At 37.8% G+C, this 20,413-nt stretch overlaps 1 protein-coding gene across 2 annotated transcripts in view; it reads left to right on the plus strand.

Annotated features, from left to right (window-relative positions):
* Nucleotides 1-277: 277 nt before the first annotated feature.
* LOC106095973 (serine protease gd) overlaps nt 278-20,413 on the plus strand; it is a 277,246-nt gene continuing 257,110 nt past the window's right edge. The window contains exon 1 of one of the 2 annotated variants that reach the window (XM_013263459.2): nt 278-343. The gene's annotated coding sequence lies outside the window, so the exon portion shown is untranslated. Of the gene's footprint in view, nt 344-19,014; nt 19,047-20,413 lie in introns of those variants that run through there. The other variant, XM_059368101.1, reaches the window with a different exon arrangement.

Here is a 20,413-nt window from a genome sequence, read left to right on the forward strand (position 1 = left end):
ACATGTGTAAAGGAAATATTGGCATCGGTGTCTAATTAAATGAAAAAATAGATACGCAATCGTGTGCTTAGTGCTTTTGATGACTTGATCACAAAATATTAAAAATATTAAAAAAGTGCCGGTGAATAAATTTTATATTCCTTTGATTGATCTTCAAATGTAAAGTTGTGTGTGCATATAAGGAGAAGAAACAACAACAAAAAGTGTTTTCCAAAATATGTACAAGTGTCTTCTAAGCAACAAACAAAGAAAAGACGAAAAAAAAAACCAACAACAAATCCTTCACAAGAAACATCTAATCATGTTACAACGGTATTTACTCCACATAACAAATGAATAAAAGGTAGGTAACTATTGCTTTTGTTTTTGTCGTCACTACAAGAGAGCGGAGAAGCAAAGCAACTTTTCTGTTTGTTGTATGTTCTCTTGCTTGTTGTTTGTTCTCATTACAAAAGCTAGCGTGGTACTCTTTATTATTTAACTTATAAGTAAATTAAAGAGAGTTTAGCAGGCTTTGTGAGTGGTGAGCATAAGCGTAGAAATACCTCTGGGCGGGTGGGCTAAGCAACCTCAGAAAAGTTTTGGCCCCCAGTATTTAATAATTTACGTTGTTTTCTACAAAAGATGCTATTCAAATGGTATTAGATAGATTAACATAAGAGCTTAATCAGGTTATTGGCTAATTTGGGCCGTAGTTGGCACGGTTGATGGAAGACATAACAGAACACTATGTGCAAAATTTCAACCAAATCGGGAAATAATTGCTTTTTCCAAGGACTTAAGATATAAAATCGGCCGATTGGCCATTCTGATTGTCTGGACTATCAAAAATATATACACTTTATGGGGCCGCAGAATAATATTTGGAGGTATAAAATTTATTATACCCACCACCATAGGGTAGGGGGTATATTAATTCAGTCATATCGTTTGCAACAAATCGAAATATCCATTTCCGTCTTTACTATTAGGGTGGATAAGAACGATTTAACGATGTTCGCATATCTGTCAGTCCGTGTGTCCACCAATTGTAATCTCCAATATCCATACTTATTTTGGATATTGGAGACCATAGTTGAAGTGCAAAATTTCAGCTAAATTGAATGAAAATTGCGCCCTAAAAGGGCTCAAGAAGTAAAACTGGGAGATTGGTTAATACGGGATCTATATCAGGTTATAGACCAATTCATGCCATATTTGACATGTATGTTGAAGGTCAAAGGAGAAATCACAGTACAAAATTTCAGCCAAATCGGATATGAATTGCGCCCTCTAGAGGTTCAATAAATATAATCGCGATATCGGTTTAAATGTAGCTATATTAGGTTTTGGACCGATTCGAACCATATTTAGAACATCTGTTCAACGTCATAGGAACAGTCATAATAAAAATTTCAGCCAAATCGAATATAAAATGCGCTATTTAGAGGCTTAGACAAATAATCGGGAGATCGGTGTTTATACAGAAAAACATTTTTTAGAGTGGTTTTTCTCGTTTTTTTAGTTTAATTAAAGGAGACACTTATTACTGTGCAGCAGTACTTATTGATTTATTCATCATAAAAAAAGATTATGTCCGTAGGCTAGACGATGCGTGCAAGACTTCCAAACATGAGATCATGAGTTCAATACTCTGCCTCACCAAAATCATTAAAATTTGTTTTTAAGGTAATAGTAAAGAGTGACAGAGGAAAACCCGAGAGCAGCAGTAAAACGAACGAGACAAAGCAGAGCGAGCCGAACAAAGAAAACAAAAAACACCACCACCCGAAGCAAAGCACATGTGTTGGCTGTGAGATGGTTTTTTGCCCTTCTTATAAATATATTGTTGTTGTTGTTATATGTTGGCTTGCAAAGAGCGATTTTTAACAATAAATTTGTACTTTGGGTCTTTGAAATTCAACATAAATTGTTGCAGGAAAATTAACAATTTTCGTAGTAGTTTTTTTGACCAAATTTGTTGTTTTTCAAAATTTTTTTTTTATCTGTGTGGGGTCTCGGATCAATTTTTCGATACGTTACAAATAGAATGACGAAGTTAGTGTACCCCCATGTTATGATGGAGGGTATAACAAATTAAAGAACAGTTTAAACTTACATAGATATCATAGCTTCTCATTATTTTTTGTCCGATTTCGCCAAAATTTGAAACAGTGAGTTGTACCAAGGACCCTGACATCCGATCCAGATATAGTGTATATCGAGCCATATTTGTATATAGCTATCAGATCAAAAAGATGATTTAGGCTCCGAAGCCCATAACAGATGCATTTATAACCCGGTTTGGTTGAAATTTGGAACAGTGTGTAAGGTTGGGCCACCCGAAACCCGAACCGAGGATGGACCTGCTTGTTTAGGGTAATTTTTTTATCGCATTTATTTATCGATTTGGCCAAAATTTGGAGCAGTGAGTTATACTGGAGCCTTCGATATTAGACGCGAATATGGTCTATTTTGGACCATATTTACATATGATTGCTATATAGCCCGATCTGCCGATTAGGGTCTTAATCCTGTACCGGATGCATTTATTTCTCGTTGTCGCTGAAAATTGAAACAGTGAGTTGTATTAGGCCTGTCGATATTCGACCCGAATATGGTCTGCATCAGAGCATATATATATGTATATGCAATATAGACCGAACTGTCAATTTATGGCCTTAAGCCCAAAAAGGCTCATTCAAAGCCAAACTTTGCTGAAATTTGGAATGGTGAGTTTAAGTAGGCCCCCTGAAATACGAACCTACTATGGTGTAGATTGGACTATATTTATATATAGCTACCATCAGGGACGTAGCCAGGGGTGGCCTCGGCCCTACATTTCAATGAATTTTTTTTGGGACTAACATTCAGCAAAAGACTCCCTAAAGCTAAACTGACCTCGAGGTTTGTTTTTAACCAAAATGTGAATTTTGCATAAACATTTTTAAAGCATAACTTATGTGTCCCAAACAACATTTTTCTATAGACAAATTTCAATAAATATTTTTGAAGACAAATTTTTTAACCTATTACGTCTCTGTATATAAAAGAGACGCGTGATTGACTGACTGGCTGATCAACGCCCAGCCCAAACGGCTTAAGACAGAGTCCTGAAATTTGGCACGAATGTGGGTTTTGGTTCGTAGGCGCGCCTAAAGGACGGGGTTTTGTGATATTAGTACGTTTAGGTACTAAAAAGTACGAAATGGTAACTTTTTATCCAGCGCGAAAGGATGGGGCTAGAATTATGATTTTAGGCTCAAATTAATGAGCTTGTCAAAAAATAGGATTTGGTGACAAAAATTTCTTAAAATAGTGTCGGAAATGGGGAAATTAGTACCTTTTGGTACCTTGTTAGAGCTTTGAATTTAGGACTTTAGGTACACTATGGCAACCTAAATTGGGATGCCAAAAGAGTTTTTGGACATTTAAAAACAAAAAAGTATCGAAATGGTACGAAATAGGTGAACTTTGCATGGGGCGAACTGGTAGAGCTAGAACTTCGAAATTTATCATAAATGATTGTTGTTGCAAAAAAGGGGAAGAAATTACGTTAAGCACTGTATTTGGTACAACTTCATACTTTCTTTACGGATTGAAATAGAGCTCTGAAATTTAACTTGTAGATTCTACTAAGATACATGTTGGCTGACTAAGTAATTTTGAACAAATCGTACATTTTGGTACCAAAAAGTACGAAATAGCCTATTTACTATTACAATGAACGGAGAAGGGTAAAATTAAAAAATTGCTAAAAATGATCGATGTCTTGACAAATATACGATAAGTTGTACCAAATATGAAATGTTGAATTCGTATTGGGTTGCCCAAAAAGTAATTGCGGATTTTTCATATAGTCGGCGTTGACAAAAGTGCTGTAATTGGTACTATTTATTACTTTCTTTATAGATTGAGGGACAGATCTGATATTTGGGATACAGGAACATCTTGGTAGTATATTCCGGACGTAATCGTCCGATTTTGAGGTATATTGCAATAAAGTGCTCATTTGTTAACCGATTCTCTCGAAATTTGGCAGGAAAGATTTTCTAATAGATTTAAATATAGCTCTCATATAGGTATATCGCCCGATTTTAACTTCTATGGTCACTGCAAGCGCATTTATTGACTAATCTTGCCAAATTTTTAAACAGCGCCTTCTCCGACCACTACAACAATATCTAAGAAGTTTGCTAGAAATCGGTTCAGATTTAGATATAGCTCCCATATATATGTTCGTCCGATTTTGAGAAATATTGCAATAAAGTGCTCATTTGGTAACCGATTCTCTCGAAATTTGGCAGGAAGGATTTTCTTTTGACTTTCGACACTACTGGTGAATTTCATAGAAATCGGTTCAGATTTATATATAGCTGTCATATATATATTTCGCCCAATTTGCACTTTCAAGTTCACTGCAAGCGCATTATTGATCAATATTGCCAACATTTTTTACAGTATTTTCCCCAACGCCTACCACAATATCTAAAAAGTTTGCTAGAAATCGGTTCAGATTTAGATATAGCTTCCATATACATGTTCGTCAGATTTGCAATAATGTTGTCATTTGTCAGCTGAATTTATTACAGTTTGAACATGTTTCCTCGAAATTTGATACAGATTGTTTAATAACCCATCTGAAAACATCCCGAGAGGTCTATCAAAATTGGTTCAGAATTAGATATAGCTCCCACGTTGTACCTATAGTGTAGGTATAGGTTATTATACAGTCGGCACCGCCCGACTTTTGTATTTCCTTATCTGTTTTTCTCTAATTATACCCACCACCGAAGGATATATTCATTTTGTCATTCCGTTTGCAACACATCGAAATATCCATTTCCGACCCTATATAGTATATATATTCTTGATCAGCGTAAGAATCTAAGACGATCTAGACATGTCCGTCCGTCTGTCTGTCTGTCTGTTGAAATCACTCTACAGTCTTTAAAAATAGAGATATTGAGCTGAAACTTTGCACAGATTCTTTTTTTGTCCATAAGAAGGTTAAGTTCGAAGATGGGCTGTATCGGATTATATCTTGATATAGCTGCCATATGGAACGATCGGTCGATTTAGGGTCTTAGCCCCATAAAAGCCACATTTATTATGCGATTTTGCTGAAATTTGGGACAGTGAGTTCTGTTAGTCCCTTCGACATCCCTCGCCAATTTGACCCAGATCGGTACAGATTTCGATATAGCTGCCATATAGACCGATGCTGCGATTTAGAGTCTTAGACCCATAAAAATCACATTTATTTTCCGATTTTGCTGAATTTTGGGACATTGAGTTGTGTTAAGCCCTTAGACATTCTTCGTCAATTTGGCCCAAATCGGTTAAGATTTCGATATATCTGACATATAGACCGATCCTACGATTTAGGGTCTCAGGCTCATAAAAGCCACATTTATTATCCGATTTGGCTGAAATTTGGGACAGAGAGTTGTGTTAAGTCCTTCGACACCCTTCGTTAACTTGGCTCAGATCGGTCCAGATTTGAATAAAGCTGCCATATAGACCGATCCTTAGATTTAGGGTCTTAGGCCCATAAAAGCCACATTTTTTATCCGATTTCGCTGAAATTTGGAACAGTAAGTTGTGTTAGGCCCTTCGACATCCTTCGCAAATTTGACTCAGATCGGTTAAGATTTCGATATATCTGATATATAGACCGATCTTCCAATTTAGGATCTCAGGCCCATAAAAGACACATTTATTATCCGATTTGGCTGAAATTTGGGACAGAGAGTTGTGTTAGGCCCTTCGACACCCTTCGTTAACTTGGATCAGATCGGTCCAGATTCGGATATAGCTGTCATATAGACCGATCTCTCGGTTTTAGGTTTTGGGGCCATAAAAAGCGCATTTATTCTGCGATTTCGCCGACAACATTTTTCTGCAAGTTGGCTGAAATCGGTCCAGATTTGGATATAGCTGCCATGTAGGCCGATATCCCGATTTAAAGTCCTGGCCCATAAAAGGTGCGTTTATAATCCGATTTCACTGAAATTTGACACAGTGTCTTATGTTAGGCTTTTCGACATCCGTGTCGTATATGGTTCAGATCGGTTTATTTTTAGATATAGCTACTAAAAATACCAATATTTTGTTATACACAATTGAACAATGACTTGTACTTCTTAGTTTTTGGTCCAAATCGGAACATATTTCGATACAACTGCTATGGGACCTAAGGTATGCAATTTTCACTGGATTTTGATGAAAGGTGGTTTACATATATACAAGAGGTGGTGGGTATCCAAAGTTCGGCCCGGCCGAACTTAACGCTTTTTTACTTGTTCTTATATAAATTGTTCAACATTTTAGTATATTTCCAATTTTTTTTGAACCAAACTTCTTTCCTATATCATTGTCAACTTTTCTCAAGTCTGTTACATATTCCTGTGTCCAAAGTATTTTGATTTACTGTTTTACCTTCTTTTTGGCAATCGATGATATATTAACCATATTTTGTATTGAATGAAAAAAATCATTCGCGTTTATATGAAGCGAAATCGATCCTAATGCAAAAACTTTTTCTTAATAACAAAAAAATCAATTGTTTTTAATGGTATAGAGAAACTGTTTCATCGCCTTTAGTCCATGGGAAGTTTTGAAATAAATTCTATGCGCTCAATTGGTTAAACACGTATCCATTATCCTCTTGCCAACTAATTTAATAGTTTCAAAGAGAACGCCTCTATTGTGTTTTGCCAACAACCACAACTACAAGGCATTACTTCCGGTTTCTATTTTAAAACGGATTTCGAACTTTTTAAGTGAGTGAAGCAGAAAACAATGGTCTCAAGGAGTGAGCTAAGGCGCGCACTTTATTATTATTATTACTCGAATTGTTATTTGCAGCTATTATTATTTATCTAAAGTTTGTTGCTGCTGTTGTTGTTGGTGTTTACGATGAGCTGCTGGCGGATAGGAATGATTAAGTGCTTGTTTGGGCCTTCTTCATGCAATACGTTCGCCGATTGGTTGTCTGTGGATGGGTTTATGGTGGTCGTGCTTCTCATCTGGTCATCTCCTTTAGTGGTGTTTGTGCAAAGCGCCAGGAGGCCAGAGGAAGTATTTCTTAAATTGCTTTCATAAGAATTCACATCTGAGCTATGGCTGGCTATTCGATGGTAACTTCTCCCATTTATTTGGGTATGATATTTTATTGAAGTTTTATTTGTTGGTATTTTACAATTTTCTGTTTTATGCTTGCCCGCAATGAGTAGGGCAGAGCTTTGTCTGTTTTTAAGAGCATTGCATTTGGTATTCCTGCAGGAGACCGAGTCCTAGAACCTGACCCATTTCCCATACCGTACAAAATGATTATTCAGCTTGATTTTCAATGAGCATTATTCTGATCCATTGTGATGCGTTTGCAATAATGATCCATTTCAGCTGGGTGAATGTTTCAACTTTTTGTTGGAGGTCTTGGCATTATGTTGACCCTCTTGGCATTTGTTTGGCTAGGGCGAATCGTGTCGAGAGCGGTCACGTTTTCTTGTCGTTTGCCATTTTAATCTACTCCAACAATCATATAGATATCCAAATGTTCAAAAGCCATCCAAATCCACATTAGCCGGGAAACGAGTGAAGCTGGGGGTGAACAAAATAAGGGACTCAAATCATCAAATGGGGTTTTGTTAATTTAATCACAGTCTGATTGAATGAATAGCCTTGTGTGGCATACACACACATGTACGAAGGTATGTGTGTATGTATGTTTGGTTGTCTTCACTTCTTGGGATGAAGAATTTAAATTGGATTAAAGCCACTCAAGAAAATATTTAAAATTTGATAATCCCCAGTAAATTGATAGATTCGATGGAAGAACACATACGCTACCCGGACATATCGCCAACAGAAATAATGTTGGCCGTATATATAACACATCAATTAAAATGCCAACACAAAGAGAAAATTAAATCAAGGATTATGTTTCGGAACCAACTCAAGCAAGAAATTGGTATGCAATACGAAAGGATACCAAATTAGAACAATTAAAGCTTTACTTCAAACAAATCTTCTTATAAAATTTAAAGTGTTTTTGTTCGGTTGTTTGCGCGTTGTTGTTATGCCTATAGTCGCACTAATACATATAGACAATGGCTTAGCCGATTTCTTTGAAATTTTCATATGTAGTGTATAATTCATTGATATCGGTAGGGGAGGACCTTCCCGGTAATTCTCCCAAGAAAATTCATTCAGTTCAAATGTGAACGGATCAGGACAATATTGGACACAAGATAGGTATTTGAAAGCAGAATACAAATCTATTGTCAAGGTGCGGAAAACATCCCAAAAAACACAATAGCCTTAAAAGGCCACCGTAGCGCAGGGGTTAGCATGCCCGCCTGTGACGCTGAACGCATGGGATCGAATCCTGGCGAGAACATTATGAAAATTTTCAGCAGTGTTTATCTCCTCCTAATACGGGCGACATTTGGGAGGTACTGTACCATTTGGTAAACATGAGACGAAAGTTGTGGATCTAACAGGCTTAACAGCCATATCGGATGAAAGATATATATGAGAGCTATATCTAAATCTAGAGCGATTTTTAAGAGATTTTGCACACATATTAGGACGTCAAATAAACACCTCATCTGAAGAGGCTATATCTAAATCTAATTGAAATTTAGTAGCGTTTGTCTCTGGGTCACAGAAGTGACTCGTGCTAAATTTTATGACAATTGGACGATAAATGTGACCTGTACCTTGATCATAAAAATACATTGACAAACGGCCATAGGTAAATCGAATCAGGAAGTAATTCTAAGCCAGTCGGTATACTTATCAGTGGGTCCAGCTCTTCTCCTTCTTAGCGTTGCAAACAAATAAACAAAGTTATAATACCCTGTAACACAGTGGTGATGTGGGGTATAATAAAATGTGGTCCCATCGGGGTAATATGGGAGTGCTCGTGTTGGCCTCAACACCCAAATATTCTCCAAAAAAGACGTATATCGATGGAGAGACTTTAACAAACAAAAGCGCGTTAAGTTCGTCATATATATACCCTCTACCATTGATCGCATCTGACAAGTACTTCATAGTGGCTCAAGAAGTCAAATATAAAGGTGGTTTATATGGTAGCTATATCAGGTGATGGACCGACTTGAATTATATTTTTTGCGGTTGTTGGGAGCCACAACAAAACATCATCTGCAAAATTGTATAATAATTGCGCCCTCTAAAGGCTCAAGAAGTATAATCCAAATTTCGGTTTATATGGAGGTAGCCAGGAGATGGACCGTACTTGGCATAGTTGTTGGGAGTCAGTACGAAACATGATTTTCAAAATCTCAGTCAACACGGATAATAAGTGCGCCCTCTAGAGGCGCACTTCTGAAGATCTGATCTGAAGATCGGTTTACATGGTAACTATATCAGGTGATGGGCTGATTTGGACCATACTTAGGACGATTGTTGGGTGTCATAACAAAACATCATATGCGCAAGAAGTATAATCCAGTTTTCGGTTTATATGGGAGCTATGTCAGAAGCTGAAACGATTTGGACCCTACTTGGCATGGTTGTTGGGAGTCAGTACGAAACATAATGTGGAAAATCTCAGCCAACTTGGATAATAAGTGCGTCCTCTAGACGCTGTAGGTTGTTGGGAGTCATAACAAAACATCACGTGCAAAATCTCAGCCAAATCAGATTGTAATTGCTCTCTCTAGAGGCTCAATATAATCGGCAGATCGGTGTATACCAGTTACCAACATCAGGAGGATATATCCCCCGTCGAAAAATTATCTGATGTTCTTGCCAGGAGTCGATCCCAGGCGTTTAGTATCGAAGGCGGACATGTTAACCTCTGCGCTACAGTGGACACTAAGCGCAAAATTTCAACCAAATGGGATGACAATTCCGGCTTCCAGAGCCTTAAGAATTAAAATCTGGAAATCGAATTATATTGAAGTTTTTTTCCAAACCCATTCCCCCTGTACCAATAAGAAGTATATGTGCAAAATTTCAAGCGAATAGCTTCATTTGTTCCACATCTGTCGTGATTTAGACCGACGGACAGAAAGACAGATGGACGGCCGGAAAAGGTTATATCGTCTAAGAATTTAATGTATAAAAACGAGTGCGGAAGGCTTTGCATACATAAAGTTTATTAGTGGCCCGTTCTGGCCCTTATAGCCCTATTAGTCACCGTAAAGATATTGACAGTCGATGTCCTCGAATTAATACCATACCCATAATCATTCTGTACTCGAGCTATCCTCAGAAAAAAATAAATTTCCATCTCACTCTGCGAGACAATCTGTTACTTCATTGTCCTGGTTTTTATAGCCCTAATGGCCATGTCACGGTATGTGACACGTATTCTGTGATCTATCGGCTATGCGCCTGCAGGACCGTTCTGCTTGCAACTATGTCCCACATTCAGCCTCAAGTATCAGCTATGCAATTAAAGACATCTTCGAATCCATCCAGGTCTCCCATCGACGGCTCGATTATGATGGTATGATAAGCTGGAGGCCACCGTGGCGAAGAGGTTATCATGTCCGCCTATGACGCTGAACGTCTTGGTTCAAATCCCGGCATGAACATCTGAAAAATAAAAAAGGAGGCCCCTTTTCATTGAGCGTAAACTTTAATCGGACTGCACTCATATATCCCCTGTTTCTTAGTGGAATTTTCATGGGAAATTTAGTTAGTATGATCGCTTTTATCTTCTATCTACTCTCCCATCACCTAAAAAAATCTCTTTTCCACACTGACTCATGCCTAATCTGTAAGTCTATGAGTGGGACATCTAGAACTGCCTACAGTGCCCTAGTTGGAGTGGTTCTCACCGTTCCTCCTATGTCAAGACAACTTGTTCGGCGAACCTATTGTAATGCCCTTTCTTTGTGCTTCTTCTCCGCCCTGTCTACCAAACCTTAGACGTATGTTAAGATTGGTCTAATTATGTTTCCGTAGAGCCAATGTACTATCTCTTGGATTAAGGTTCTCTTTCGATTATTTGTTTTTTTTTAAGTTGACTATGAAATGTAATTTTTCAAACATATGCTATTTTAGTTAAAGTTGTACTTAATTGTTTTCTAGAAATGCATCTTATCTTCCCTGATTGATAATTGATTGAGCTAAAGGAAATTCCATTTCTTCCATCGAATTCCCTTTATTAAATAATTTTAACTTCCACTTAACTTCCACTCCAATGGCATTCATGCAGTGGTTACTGCATGAATGCCATTGAATGGCAACGCATATTCCATATTCCCTGGCTTTAATGTTCATTGCATTTCTCATTAATTTCTTCCATGTCAATGAGCATATGACCTGTGGTCTTCACAATTTGAGGTCCTTTGTGTGAGTGCTTGTGTGTTTAAGTTCATGTCAACTGCAGAGATATAAGAAATCATCTTTTAAAGGATACTCGAACTATTTAAGAGAAACAAGCATCAATGACTTTGATCAAAATTTAATCGGACTGCAGTTGTGGAGTGTGTTTTTTTTGTCTTCTTATTCTTTTGCAGAGTTCGCTGAGTCAACTCTGATATTTGATGCCCGGGATTTGGTACGGACTTGCTCTTTGTAATTTTCGACTTTTACATTTTTTTTTTTTTTGGCTTTGGCTTGATGCCATTTGAGGAATTAGAATGTTGTTATTTCGTTTACGCTTTACTTTTATCTTCCACCTGCTTCGTCTCTCCACAAAAGAGCAGGATCTTAGATGTTGACACTGCCTTCGTGGTCTGCTTTCTTATTCCTCTTGGACATTGTGGTTGTATAGCCGTCTATCTTCCAAATTTAATGTTGCGGAAATTATCCATTATACAAGTCTCCGCAACAAAGACGTCTTTGGAAAGTTCAGTTTTTTTTACATTTTTAAAGTACATATTTACTTCTTTTGCATATTTCTCTTTCTTTTCGGTCATCACTGGGTTGACAGTGCAAGACAGCACAAGGAGGACCTCATGACTTGTCCTTTAATGGCTGTTGGCATGTCTCTGTTTGTACTGTCAAAGCTCTTGCGGCGTAGGTTTTATTGTGGCCAAATATCACTTTGTGGAATTATATCTGCCCGCTGTGCCCTCCCCAAGTCCGACAAAATGCCATACATGTGTCAGTAGTAGGTATATAAGTCAACATTGGCAATTGTTGTTTATTTTCGTTTAATTTTTCTTTTTGTGTTTTTAGACAGATTCTCTGGTCATTCGTTAAGGTCGAAGTTGTTCACTGTCGGTGAAATATTCTGGAATAATAAATTTGCGTTTATTAAGTATTGACCAAATCAGAACTTGAAAATAAAAGTTTTTTATTCTTATGGTATATTCCCTATGTTACCATAACATAGGGAAATTTATAAATGTTTCTTTATAAACGTATTTTTTTTACATCTAACAAAAGAATCAAATTTTCATCATACATTGAAAATTTTCGTTGAAGTCGATCAAGTGATCTTTGCCCTTTACTTTTGATACCCTCCACCACAAAAGCGGGGTATACTATCTTCATTATTCCGTTTGTCACACTTCGTAATATTCATCTAAGGCCTCATAAAATATATATATTCTTGATTATCATAATATTTCAAGTCGATTCTGCAATGTCCGTCCGTCTGTCTGTCCGTCCCTCCATCTGTCGAAAGCACAACAACTTTCGAAGGTGTAAAGCTAGCCGCTTTATATTTTGCACAAATACTTCTTATTGGTGAAGGTAAATAGGCCAAATCGGTCCATGTTTTGATATAGCTCCATATAAACCGATCTTCCGGTTATGCTTCTTGAGCCTCTACAGGGCACAATTCTTATCCGATTTTCACAAAAACTGCTCCTATTACCATCAGCATACGTGGCAAGTATGGTAGGAATCGGTCCATACTTTGATAGCTCCATATATAAAATCCATATAAACAGATGTACCCATTTTAGTTCTTGATTCCCTGTAGGGCGCAATTTTTATCGAATTTGGGTGAAATTTTGCTCAAAGACTTCAAGTATGATCTCCAAAATCTAAACCAAGTATGGCCGAATCTGTCCATAACCTAATATAGCTCACATAACATAGCAATTTTTAGCAATGTGCCTTTTTATATTGGGTTGCCCAAAAAATAATTGCGGATTTTTTAAAAGAAAGTAAATGCATTTTTAATAAAACTTAGAATGAACTTTAATCAAATATACTTTTTTTACACTTTTTTTCTAAAGCAAGCTTAAAGTAACAGCTGATAACTGACAGAAGAAAGAATGCAATTACAGAGTCACAAGCTGTGAAAAAATTTGTCAACGCCGACTATATGAAAAATCCGCAATTACTTTTTGGGCAACATTTTGGGACATGCAACACCTGGAATATATACATATGCAACCCCATAATTTATATCTATTCTTGATCGTCTTGACATTCTAAGTCGGTCTTGCCATGTCCTTCCACCAGTCCGCTAACCGCTTGTTTGACAACAAAATTTGACACAGATACTTCCTATGGTTAGAGGTCGTTGGGGATTGATGGGCCATAACGGTTCAGATTTTGATATAGCTCCCATATAAACTGACCTCCCGATCTGATATCTTGATCCCTTAGAAGCCGGTATTATTGTCCGATAGAGCTGAAGTTTTGCGCGTAGTGTTTCGTTATGACTTTCAACAATCGCGTTAAGTATAGTAAATCGTTTTGTTACCTGAAATATCTACCACCAGGGACGTAGATAGGATTTTATTATTTGGTGGGTGGGGGGATGGAGGGTTATGTGTGTTGACAAATTAGAACTACAAAACAAAAACAAGTCAGTATACTCATTAACATTCGATAAATAGGAATTTGGGTGAGATGTCTTTAGTCCGATAGACACTCACCTTGCTACGTCCCTGACTTCCACATACACCGATATACCGATTTCACTTCTTGAGCCCTGGAAACCAAAATTGTTATCCGATTGAGCTTTATTTTGCACGTAGTGTTGTTTTAAGACTTCCAACAATTGCTCCAAGTATGGTCCGTCTGGACCCATAACCTGATGTTGGCCCCATATAAAGCAGTTTGCGCGTAGTGTTTCGTTATGGTTTCCATCAATCGTGCCATGTATGGTCCTAATGGATTTATAGCTTCTATTTTTGCCTAATTTCGTAACAATTTGATGTGTATAAATTTTACTTATAATACATTGTAGTGGGTTCGAAAAACTTTACACGTTTTTACCTTTTTTGGTGAGGATCCGAACCAGCTATGCAGAAGGGCCGAAAGAGTCTTGCCGATGATATATGACTGGGTTAGACTTACGCGTTTCAATGTAAACACAGAAAAGACCGAAATCTCAATGTTCACGAGGAATACAAAGGTGGACCAATTAACGCACCACGTTTCCCCAATAGAACGATTTGGATATCTGACAAGTTCCAATACTTAGGAATGATCTTGGACTGGAAACTGAATTGAAAGTGTCACAGATTTTGTAGGCTCAGAATGGACCCTGAATCCGAGGATGGTCCACTGGCTCTAAAGGAGCGGGATTAGACCAATACTAACTTACGCCTCAGTAGCTTGGTGGACTGCGATGGCGAAAAAGTGCAACGTAAGGATAATGCAACAGGTTCAGAGAACATGTTGTTTTGGCCTAGGCTGAGTGATGAGGACCACGCCTACTAGAGCACTGGAGACTATTCTAGATATCAGACCCATAGACATACAGATTCAATGTGTGGCAGCCATTGCAGTTATGAGACTCAAGGCGGGGGGAGACGATTGGAAACCTGGAAGGAATGGAAGAGGTTTCCGATCGGATACCTGAGGTCGAGTACGAGGCATTGCTGACAGCGGCACAGTCTTGAATTGACGGAACGCGGGTATTGCCTTCTGGAAGATCATGATACACGGATGGGTCAAGAAAAGAGGACGGAATGGGCCTGGGGGTTTTTCATTGAAAACCCATGGACTGGAGAGTTTTAGACTGCCTCACCATAATACAGTCCTGCAGGCGGAGATCCGGGCGATCACAAAATGCGTGAGGTGATGTGGTGGTAATGCGAGGACGTCAAATGTGAACATCTTTACGGGTTGTAAACAGGCCAATGGGGCAATAACAATCAGGAGGGTAAGGTCACGGTCTGTGTTGGTTTACCCGAAACCTTTCGAGTCGACGCAGTCCGAGTTGAGGGTGCGGGCTACGAACGTGCATATTATAAGAATTGTAATAATCCCTCTGAGAAACAAAAGAATGGTAAAAACGGACTCCCCTGGATTGTCCGAACTCTTTATAGAGAAGGTGCAGTATACAGGCTGGTGGATGTATTGGAGAAGTACAAGGCAGATATTACCGCCTTACAAGAAGTGCGATGGATCGGGAATGTCGTCACAACCACACCAGACGGTGAAGAACTACTATACCATAGCTGCCATGACACGAATTTGGCTGTGAATTTGAAACATCTTTTTTCCGGATTTACTTACAAAGCCACACGGCTGTCACACGATCAAACCACGAGAAACCAAATGGATCACGTTATGATAGATGGATGGCATTTATCCAGCATGTTAGATGTACGTGGAGCAAATAGAGATTCTTGTTGCAGCAAAGGTTCGCAAACGTATGAGTATGGCGAGAAAAGTACGATCTGACACTGCACGCAAGCTGGACATTGAATACAATAATGAGATACAACTGAGCCGATAAAGAAAATGGAGAAAGTTGGGAACCATAACTTTAAGATAGTCAGCAACCGAAACGAATGACTCTCGACAGACGAATAACATACTATACAAGACACTGATACTACCCGTGTTGTTATATGGTACCGAGGATGGGTACTTGTGAAAGCAGACGAAGCAGTGCTTAGAGTGTTGGAGAGAAAGATTCTTCGTAAAATATAGGGAGCAACGATAGCATAGTTACACATATCGAAATACAACGGTTGCTTTGGCTAGGTCATGATGTCAGAATGGATCTTGAAGCACCAGCAAAGAAGTCTTTTGAAGGCGATCATGGTGGTACACGCAAACTGGGACGACCAAACGCCCGATGGAAAGATCCAGTCCTAGGAGACACCACCCACACTTGGTGTCCGATAGAGAGATCAAGTGGTGGGAGACACCTCAAAACTTAGTGTCAGAGATAATAGAATCTGCACAGAAAATCGAGACGCTTGGAACGCTGTTCTACGTTCGTTATTCATTGCCAAATAAAATAAACTAATCTGGGGTCGCCACTGATCCTCCTTAACGCATATGAATGCCAATCGGGACAATATGGAAGTTAAATTAATGGTGATTTCGATTGCCTATGAAAGTGTAGAGTATTTCCGACATGTCGGACTCGACATCGAAATTTTGTTTTCCTTTGTCCAAAAGAATTTAACCCCACCACCAGGTGAAGTTTTCGTTTGTAATGGTGTTGCCTACAGAGAGTGAAAAAATGCAGCAATATAAAGCAGCGGCGTACACTGAATTTTAAGCATATTGGTGAACGTCAATATTTAGGTAAACTGCGCGTAACTTCACTTATAGAACAGCTGATGGCGTCATTGAAGCAAATTTTATTTGAATATTTGGAAATGTGTATTTTAACCGCGTCCTCTGCTTACCAAAACTTAACGCAACTTTATTGTAGATTTATTCAATAGTTAGATAAAGGAAATCAAAAGTTATTTAAGTTAAGTTAAAAGTTAGTTAAAAAAGAATTTTTAACAAGTTATAGTCAGATTCGGACCATAATGAAATTAATGTTGGAGACCATAGTAGCAGTCATTGTGTAAAATTTCAGCCAAATCGAATAAGATTTACGCTCTTTAGGGGCTCAAAAAGTAAAATAGGTAGATCGTTTTATAGGGGAGCTGTATTAGGCTATAGACCGATTCAGATCATATTAGACATGTATGTTAAAGGTCATGTTGTTTATATGGCAGCTATATCAGGTTATGCACCGATTTTACCCGTACTTGACACAGTTGTTGAAAATCATAACAAAAAATCTCGTGCAAAATGTCAGCCCAAACGGATAAGAATTGCGTCCTCTAGTGGCTCAAGAAGTCACGATTCAAGATTAGTTAAAATGACAGCTGTATCAGGTTATGGACCGATTTAAACCATACTTGGTTACTACATACTACAGTTGTTGGAAGTTGTGACGAAATACGTCATGCAAAATTTCAGCCAAATCGGATAAGAATTGCGCCTTCTAGAGCCTGAAAAAGTCAAGACGGAGTCAAATTTTACCAGAATTGCGTCCTCTAGTAGCTCAAGAAGTCAAGATTCAAAATCGGTTAAAATGGCAGCTATATCAAAACATGGACCGATATGGCTCATTTTACAACCTACACCTATAAGAAGTATTTGTGCAAAATTTCAAGCGGCTAGCTTTATTGCTTCGAAAGTTAGGGTGCTTTCGACAGACAGACGGACGGACGGACATGGCAAGATCGCCATAAAATGTCATGACAATCAAGAATATATATACTTTATCGGGTCTGAGACGAATATTATATGATATATGATTTGCTTTTTTATACCCTCCACTATAGGATGGGAGTATACTAATTTCGTCATTCTGTTTGTAACTACTCGAAATATTCATCTGAGGCCTCATAAACTATATATATTCTTGATCGTCGTGACATGTTATGTCGATTAAGCCGTTCGTCCGTCCGTCTGTCTGTCGAAAGTACGCTAACTTTCGAAGGAGTAAAGCTAGCCGCTTAAAATTTTGCAAAAATACTTCTTATTAGTGTAGGTCAGTTGGGATTGTAAATGGGCCATATCGGTCCATGTTTTGATATAGCTGCTATATAAACCGATTTTGGGTCTTGACTTCTTGGGTCTCTAGGGGGCGCAATGCTTATCGGATCGGAATGAAATGAATGAAATTTTGCACGACGTCTTTTGTTATGATATCCAACAACTGTACCAAATATGGTTCAATTCGGTTCATAACCTGATATAGCTGTCATATAAACCGATTTTGGGTCATGACTCCTTGAGCCTCCAGAGTGCGCAATTCTTATCCGATTGGAATGAAATTTTTCACGACGTGTTTTGTTATGATAACCAACAACTGTGCCAAGTACGGTTCATAACCAGATATAGCTGTCTTATCAACAGATCTGGGATCTTGACTTTTTGAGCCTCTAGAGGTCGCAATTATTATCCGATTTGCCTAAAATGTTGTACGATGGATCCTCTCATCAACACCATCAACATACGTGTTTATTATGGTCTGAATCTATCTATAGCCTGATACATGCACCATATAAATCGATCTCTCTAGTTTACTTCATGAGCCCCCAAAGGGAGCAATTCTTATTCGAATTGGGTGACAGTTTACACCGGTCTCCGGTAATTGTGGTCCAAACCGAACCATATCTTGATATCTCTCTAATAGCAGGGCAAATCTTTTCTTATATCCTTTTTTGCCTTAGAAGAGATGCCGAGAAAATAACTCGACAAATGCAATCCATAGTGGAGGGCATATAAGATTTAGCCTGGCCGAACTTAGCACGCTTTTACTTGTTAGTTCTACATATGGATTGAAAATGTAATAAGTGACACACTTTGAAAGGATTGGAGCGAAATTTGCAAAATGTTGTTGCGAATAAGTGTAAATTTTTTTCTAGAATCGAAATCATTATAAGTAAATTCGGTAGTAGATTACGAATCATACTACCAAATTTTGAATATCGTTGCACCAGTAAGGTCCTGTGGGACTTTAAAACTTCTGTATCGGATGTAGTATGTATTTGAGCAATACATACGATAAACAAATAAAGAAATGTAGATCCGAGGAAAATCCATGGTTCTGGGTACCAGCTTCACAACTTTTAAAGAAACATACAATTTTAAATTGCCCCTTTAGGGTGTAACGAAGCACACCTGGAGACCTAGTCACTAAAAAAAAGAAGGAAATGTTTGTCCCCCAAATATTCCAAACGTTGGATTTTTTTTTGCGTGTAACCTTTTATTTAGCTTCCTATAAACCAATCTGCCGATTTAACCTCTTGTGTCTGTAAAGGCGAATTGTTATACGATTTGGCAAAAATGTCACTTATTTAACCCACTTTTTTCTTTCTGTTTTAGGTAAGCCTTATCTTATGACGAACATAAATTATCATGTAAGTTATAAAATGTGTTTATATGTAATTTATTAGTTTAAATTATATTTTTTTTAATAGAATCAATCAATCAAATTTCTTAATCTTTAAAATTATGTTTCTACAATAACTTATATTACCAGAGGTATTCAATGTAGTTTAGATTTCCAATTGTTATTTATGGGACCCAGTTGTATTGTAAACAAACTAATCACCAATATCAGTCATTTTAGGCTGTGAATTTCACGCTTGTGGGTGGCAAATATTTTCTTTTGCGGTTTGTATTCACTGATTTCTAACGAACACATTTGTGGCATTGGGGTCGTCGTGTCATTATTTGAGGCATTAACATTATCTCCTTCATCTTTGCTACTCAACGTTAAGCTGATTGACTCTTTTATTGAATTTTCATCCTGTGAGCTGTCTTCCCAGTTGCGGATCCCACACACATAAATGAAGTAGGTCGAACAAATTCGAAAAATTAAATAAAACTCACCACAAAACGATACGATTTTCTTTTTTGTGCGTTGGTTTATTGTATTGATGTTTAGCGCGCTATTGATGTTAAGGATGCAAATTCTTGGAATTTCTTAAAGTTGCTTCCTTTTTCTTGGACAGACAGACAGGTCATTCACACAAACAAACAGATAAATATTCGTAAGCTTTTTTCAACGAAAAAAAAAAAAACGATTATATGGCGAAAGGAAATTCATGGCATAAATTAAATTCGATACGCCTTATAATGGCCCTTTTCAAATTGTATTAAAAACGATATTTTCAAGTTGCTTTCATTGTATGAAACTGTCTCCAACTCACTGTCAATATGTATGTATATGCGATTTTTGCTGCTGTAGCTGTTATGTTTACATCAAAAAGGGTAGTTTCTACATTCCATCCATACTAATCACTTGAACTCAAAAGAGCATGAAATTGAAATTATTTCCACGAATATGAAATCCAAATTTCTTTTCAAATTCTCTGTAACTGGCAACAGAGTAATATTGCGCTGCTAAAAATATCTACATAGCTTTGCAAGCTTTTCCAAGGAATTGTAACATAGATTTTTATGCGCTCCACCAGTGGCTGGGGTTATACTATTTGATATGCGACTCTATAAAATACCTGCTGAAAAATCGACAGCTCAAAAATCTACCTACTGTTATATACTCTGTCAAAAGCAAAGTGGAAATTTTTTGTGCATCGCAGACGCACTAAGGTAGACTCTTACTAAATTTTAAGCTATACTCAACCGCACGGGAAATTGTGATCGGATAAATTCCTGCTACCACTGCTGTAAGGTTAGAGCAGCTTTCTCTTTGGTCAAACAGCGCCTACTCTGTGTTAAACGCCATTTTATAAAAAACAAACTGGCCCGGTCCGCTTCGCTA

This window comes from Stomoxys calcitrans, chromosome 4 (genome assembly GCF_963082655.1).
Source record: "Stomoxys calcitrans chromosome 4, idStoCalc2.1, whole genome shotgun sequence".
NCBI classification, from domain to species: domain Eukaryota; kingdom Metazoa; phylum Arthropoda; class Insecta; order Diptera; family Muscidae; genus Stomoxys; species Stomoxys calcitrans.